The sequence below is a fragment of the Amblyraja radiata genome, chromosome 43 (assembly GCF_010909765.2).
Source record: "Amblyraja radiata isolate CabotCenter1 chromosome 43, sAmbRad1.1.pri, whole genome shotgun sequence".
NCBI lineage: Eukaryota > Metazoa > Chordata > Chondrichthyes > Rajiformes > Rajidae > Amblyraja > Amblyraja radiata.
In genome coordinates, this window is record NC_045998.1 from 13342649 (window position 1) to 13349706 (window position 7058).

The window sequence follows — 7058 nt, forward strand, 5'->3', positions numbered from 1 at the left end:
TTCTATGTTTCTATAACCCGAAACATCAACCATTCCTTCTCTCCAGAAATGCTGCCTGTCCCGCTGAGTTACTCCAGCATTTTGTGTTCATCTTCGGTGTAAACCAGCATCTGCAGTTCCTTCCCACACATGAAATTCAAAGAAGATCCTGGGAGGATCTTCTGACTGTTCCAGGTTAATATTGACTCTATAAACAATGACAAGGAAGTGGTTAGATGAGATGCCATTCCCGCCCAGCAAGGGAGGAATACAATGTCTACTAACCCCCTACAAATTATGTGATATTAAACTGTCCTGTATATTATATTTAATGTGCCAATGTGCAGAACATATTAGTTATTCTATTCATCATAAAACTCCCATGTGTAGCAAAAAACTAAGAGCTGGGGGAACTGAGCAGGTTAGGCAGCATCTGTGGAGGGAATAGACTGACAAAGCTTTGGATCAGGTTGGCACCTATCTTCAGACATCGATGTCTGTAGAAGGATCCTAACTCGAAACATCGTCTGTCCTATTCCGCCACAAATGCTGCCTGTCCAGCTGAGTTTCTACATCACTTTGATTTTTATTTAAAATGACAACATCTGCAGTCTCTTGTGTTCCCATAATGGCTAAGGATCCACCTGCTAGATTGCTTGGGTCCCTGGGAGAGGTAATGAAATGGGTAGAGAATATAGGCACAAAATGCTGGAGTAACTCAGCGGGCCAGGCAGCATCTCTGGAGAGAAGGAATGGGTGACGTTTCATGTCGAGACCCTTCTTGAGACTTCTGAAGAAGGGTCTCGACCCGAAATGTCACCCATTCCTTCTCTCCAGAGATGCTGTCTGTCCCGCTGAGTTACTCCAGCATGTCGTGTCCACCCTCAGCTGCTTCATCAATAGCTGAGGGGGGGCTGAGCTCCAATATATGTACGGTATGGGTGGGGATAGCTGTCAATGACTATACAATGACTATACAATGGACTATACACCTGTATTCCATTGAGTAGGAAGGAACTGCAGATGCTGGTTTACACCGAAGATGAACACAAAATGGTCAAGAGTGCATCACTCGTCACTGGATACCCAGCTCTCTCCTCTGGCATGGCCAGCTTCATTCGTTGAAGATCCACACAAAATACTGGAGTTTCTCAGCGGGACAGGCAGCATCTCTGGAGAGAAGGAATGGGTGAGACCCTTCTTGAGACTCTTCTTCTGAAGAAAGGTCATGACCCAAAACATCTCTCCAGCGATGCTGCCTGTCCCGCTGAGACACTCCAGTACTTAGTGTCGATCTTCAACAAATGATGCTGGCCATGCCAGAGGAGAGCTGGGCAGTGACGAGTGATCCGTTCTTGACCATCCTGCGCCTCTCTAAGGGGCGGCACGGTGGCACAGCGGTAGAGTTGCGGCCTCAGAGACCCGGCTTCGATCCCGACTATGGGTGCTGTCTGTACGCAGTTTGTATGTTTTCCGTGACTGCGTGTGGGTTTCCTCCCACATTCCAAAGAAGTACAGGATTGTAGGCTAATTGGCTTCAGAGATTCAGTAATTGTAAAATTGTCCGTAGTGTGTAGGATGGTGCTAGTGTACGGGGTGATCGCTGGTAAGCGAGGCCTCGGTAGGCTGAAGGGCCTATGTCGGCACTGTATCTCTAAACTAAACAAGCTTGATGGAATAGTTGCCCAAATGAGACCAGCTCTAAAAACATTTGCAAAGTCACCATCTAGAACAAAGCACCCACTTGATACACATTCCATTGACCATATAATCATTGTCTTCACTGCTTGAGTACCGTGGCTGTAGTGTATACACTTATTAAAAAAAGCACAATCAGAATGATTATGGCACGCAAGGTAGCTATTTGTACCGTCAAATCTTAATTAGCTTTATCTAAGAACAATCTAGCTCTTCTTTCCACCTTCCTCTGTCAGGCAGTTTTTCCCTTTCAAATAAAGGGCTCGGTGGTGCAGTGGTAGTTACTGCCTCACAGAATTAGAGACCGGGTTTAATCCTGACCTACACCTGTACAGAGTCTGTACGTTCTCCCCGTGAATCTTCTCCGAGATCTTCGGTTTCCTCACACAGACGTGCAGATTTGTAGATGAATTGGCTTGTTATAAATGTAAATTGTCCCATGTGTGTAGGATAGTGTTAGTGTTTGGGGGGGAGGGGTCAAGGAAAGAGCATTCACGTCGCGGCCCCAATCTTTCCACCACCACGCACAAGACAGAGGCACAAGAAGCGACAAGACAGACACCATTGTACGCAGATGCCGAGAAGTGTGGCTGAACAACTTCTAATCTTGTGTGTGGACTCGATACGAAGAAGTGTATGGGGATCGCTGGTTGGTGCAGACTCGGTGGGCCGAAGGGCCTGTCCCCGTGCTGTATCTCTACACTAAACTAAACTACTTAGCCATCTCCTTTTCCAATGTTACAATTCAATCTGTCTCATGGGTACTTTGTTGTCCAATCTACCAGTGAAACTCCTTTACTGCATACAGTTCAGTAAAAATCTTTAGACTTTAGATCACTTTAGAGATATAGTGTGGAAACAAGCCCTCTGGCCCACCGAGTCCGTGCTGACCAAGGATCACCTTGATCACCACAGCACAATACAGAAATCAATTAACCTACAAATGGGTTCCCAACCTCCGGTGGGCGGCGTGACTCACGTCGCAGCGGCCTCTGCAGTCCGTCTGTCTTTTTGTTGTTTTTTGTCTCGTTTGAATGTAGTTTTTATTTTATTTTTTGTGTATGTGTGTGGGTATGTGTGTGTGGGGGGGCGGGGGGCGGGGGAAACTTTTAAAAATCTATCCCCTGCACAGAGAACCCAACCTTTTCTCTGTCGGGTCTCCGTTGTCGTTGGGGCCTAGCACCGTGGAGCGGCCTCCAGCAGGAACGACCTGGGGCTCCAGTCACGGAGCCTGCGGACCTACTCACCATCGCGGAGCTGGCCGAGTTCGGAGCGGGAGGAGCGGTGGTGGCGCGCTGCTGCGACCCGACCCCGGGGATTCGGAGGCTTACCACAGATCTGGCAGACAGGAACACCGGGAGCCCGCGGGTCCCTGCTGGGAGACCGCTTTTCGGGGCTTCCGCAACGGCGACTTCACCCGCCCGAGTTGCGGAGTTGAAGAGTACCTGGAGCGGGGCCTTACATCATCGCCCGGCGCGGCTTGGAACGGCTGCGGGACTTTGCTAGCGCCCGCCGAGGGCTCCAACAACAAGACCCGGAGCGTGGCCTTGCATCACCCGGCGCGGCGTTAATGGCCGCGGGACAATTGCCATCGCCCGCCGGGGGCTTTGACTTTGACATCGGGAGGGGAATGGGAAGTGCAGGGGAGAGATAAGTCTTTGCCTTCCATCACAGCGAGGAGGAGATGCGCTGTGATGGATGTTTGTGTAAATTGTGTTGTGTCTTGGTTCTTTCTTGTGTGTATGACTGCAGAAACAACATTTCGTTTGAACCTCAATGGGGTTCAAATGACAAATAAATTGTATTGTATTGTATTGTATTGTAAATCGATGGAGTGTGGGAGGAAACCAAAGATCTCAGAGAAAACCCACAGGGTCACGGGGAGAGCGTACAGACTCTGTATAGACAGCACCCGTAGTCAGGATCGAACCAAGGTCTCTCGCTTGGGTCAATTAACAAAAAGGATGTTTGAAGATTAAGATCTGAAACCTGGCATAGAATTCATGGTCTATCAAGCGATGATGATCCTATTTGCTTCTGGGACCTGGACTCCTTGCAGGATTTTGTGGATTACTGTAAATTATATTATGGGATACAACCCATACATTGTGCATCATTAGTTGATGCATTGATCTTTTAGAGGTGTACAAAATCATGAGACCAATAGATCGGGTAGACACACAGTCTTTTACCCAGAGTAGGGGAATCGAGAACCAGAGGACATGGGTTTAAGTTCAGCGATGGTAGATTTAATAGGAACCTGAGGGGTAAGGAACAAGCTGCCGGAGGAAGTAGTTGCAGGTACAATTGAGGCATTTAGACAGGTACACGGATTGGATAGGTTTAGGGATATGGGCCAAATGCAGGCAGATGGGACTAGTGTAGATGGGGCATGTTGTTAGCATGGGCAAAATGGGCCTAAGGGGGGAGGGGGAAACTGCCTTTCAGGGTCCCTACCTGGTCGGAGAGGCAGCTTTTCTCCGGGCTGCAGCTTCGACCCGTCCTCGTGGCCTACCAGCGGGCCTGGAGTGGCGTTTCCTGTCGCGGACCGCCCAGAACCTCGGCTTCGGCGGCGGCACAGCGCTGGAGCGCTATCGTGGAGCAGGCGATGCCTTGCCTGGGTCGCCGCGCTGGAGCTCCGGTGAGCTGAGACCGCCGGGTAAAACATCGCGGAGCTGCGGGACTGTGGAGCGGCCAGCGGCGGGCGGCGGCGCCGAACTTTACACCGGGAGCCTGGGATCTCGCGACGAGATCGCCAGTTGTGGAGCTCCAACCGGCGCGGCCTTGTCGGCTTCGGAAGCCGCGGCCTCCAGTACGGAGGCGGCCGCTCCAGTGTTCCCAGGCCGCTGTGAGGACTCTCCCGACGCCGGAGCAACATCACCCGGCGAGAACGGCCTGGAACATCGGGCCTCCGTAGAGGCAACTGTGGTGGCCTCAATAGGCCCGACTATGGGTGAACTGGGGTTGGGGACTGGACTTTGTGCCATCCCTCATGGTGGGAGCCATTGTGGGGGGGATGTTCTATGTGTTTAAGACTCTCATTGGTGTTATGTCTGTATTCTTTTTTTGTGTGCTGCAAAATGGCAAAAAGCATTTCACTTCATTACACCTCGGTGTATGTGAATGTGACCAATAAAATACCTTTGATACCTTTGTAGGACGCTATGACTATGACTCCTGGTTAAAGGTTTCCCCTCTACAGCACCCAATGTATTATTGACTATAATATTACTGGGTATAATGCTGCCACTGTATTGAATGTAAAATGTTATTTAGTATAACCCTCCCATATACAGAAATATTGTATGCAAATAGACAATAGACAATAGACGCAGGAGTAGGCCATTCGGCCCTTCCAGCCAGCACCGCCATTCAATGTGATCATGGCTGATCATCCACAATCAGTACCCCGTTCCTCCCTTCTCCCCATATCCCCTGACTCCGCTATTTTTAAGAGCCCTATCTAGCTCTCTCTTGAAAGCATCCAGAGAACCTGCCTCCACCGCCCTCTGAGGCAGAGAATTCCACAGACTCACCACTCTCTGTGAGGAAAAAGTGTTTCCTCGTCTCCGTTCTAAATGGCTTACTCCTTATTCTTAAACTGTGGCCCCGGTTCTGGACTCCCCCAACATCGGGAACATGTTTCCTGCCTCTAGCGTGTCCAAGCCCTTAACAATCTTATATGTTTCAATGAGATCCCCCTCGCATCCTTCTAAACTCCAGAGTGTACAAGCCCAGCCGCTCCATTCTCAGCATATGACGGTATTGGCAGCAGATGACAACATATGACAATATTGTGATATGGCCCATAATATAGTGGAATTTAATTTTTCAAGTTTGAACGTTCCTGTACTGTATACAGTAAGTACATTATTGGAAACACCATTCTTGGAAATAGTATTTACAGTCACTGAGGTTTGCTCTTAAAATAAATGGGTGGGAAAAAAGACACAAAGAAGAGGAGGGGTTAATGTTAATGTTGCAGGCAGATGAGATTAGTTCAGTTTGGCCACTTTTTCGGCACATACATTGTGGCTCGAAGGTAGGCACAAAGTGCTGGAGTAACTAAGTGGGTCGGGCAGCATCGCTGGAGAACATGGAAGGGTGAAGTTTCAGTTTGGGACCCTTCTTTGAGCAGAAACGTTACCTATCCATGTTCTCCAGAGATACTGTCTGACCCATCTGAGTTACTCCAACACTTTGTGTCTTTTTTTGTAAACCAGCATCTGTGGAACAGTGCATCAAAATGATTAAATCCACTGTTGCTGTCCAAGAAATCACCCCAAAGCACATCATATTTTTTTTTCTGTAGTTCCAGTTGTAGTATATTGTCACCTTAACCCCCAACTAACAATAATCTATTCTACATTTTTCTTGATGTTTGTCCCTTTGATCTCTCATTTTCACACCGTACCCTTCCATATCTCTATGTCTCCCTCTATCCTGACTCTCAGTCTGAAGAAGGTCCTCGACCCGAAATGTCGCCTATTTCTTCTCCCCAGAGATGCTGCCTGTCCCGCTGAGTTACCCCAGCATTTTGTGTCTGTCTTCGGTGTAAGCAGCATCTGAAGTTCCTTTCCGGCACAGAGAATCTTTGAAAGATTCGGGCAGCACGGTGGCACAGTGGTGGAGTTGCTGCCTTACAGACCCGGGTTCGATCCCGAACACGAGTGCTGTCTGTACGGAGTTTGTACGTTCTCCCCGTGCCCGCGTGGGTTTTCCCCACGATCTTTGGTTTCCTCCCGCACTCCAAACACGCACAGGTTTGTAGGTGAATTGGCTTGGAAGAAGTGTAAATTGTCCCGTGTGTGTGTGCGTGTGTGTGCGTGTGTGTGCGTGTGTGTGCGTGTGTGTGTGTGTCGGATAGAATTAGTGTGCGGGGATCGCTGGTCGGTGTGAACTCGGTGGGCCACAGAGCCTGTTTCTGCACTGTATCTCTAAACTAAACGACATGAAATGGTGTGAACAGCTCTGATGAGGGTCCCAGAGTTTTCATTCACAAATTGCTCTGACTCGCACCAATCCATTTAAACAAAATCAAAGTCCAATTAAAGACGGAATGTGAATATAAAACATCTGAGCATGCGGAGCTGGACAAGGGGGCTTATTGTACTCTGTGATGGGGGGGTGGGGGGCTGAGATTGAGTCATGCATTCCAACACAGCGGAAGGGCCAGGGTTGGTGCCGACTGCATAAGACTCCTGCCATTATGCCAAGGGAAGTGATAATAAACCTACAAGCAAGTAGCCCGGCCTCTTGATCTACAGCCAAGCTCTATTACATAAAGTCATTCAGCAAAGGGGGAGGGAGAGAGAGAGAGAGGGAGGGAGGGGGAGAGAGGGGGAGAGGGGGGAGGGAGGGACGGGAGAGAGGACGATGAG

The 7058-nt window shown here is 49.2% G+C and overlaps 1 protein-coding gene across 1 annotated transcript in view; it reads right to left on the minus strand.

Moving 5' to 3' along the window:
• LOC116968077 (insulin receptor substrate 1-B-like) overlaps positions 1-7058 on the minus strand; it is a 118819-nt gene that overhangs the window by 43549 nt on the left and 68212 nt on the right. The window lies entirely within an intron of this gene.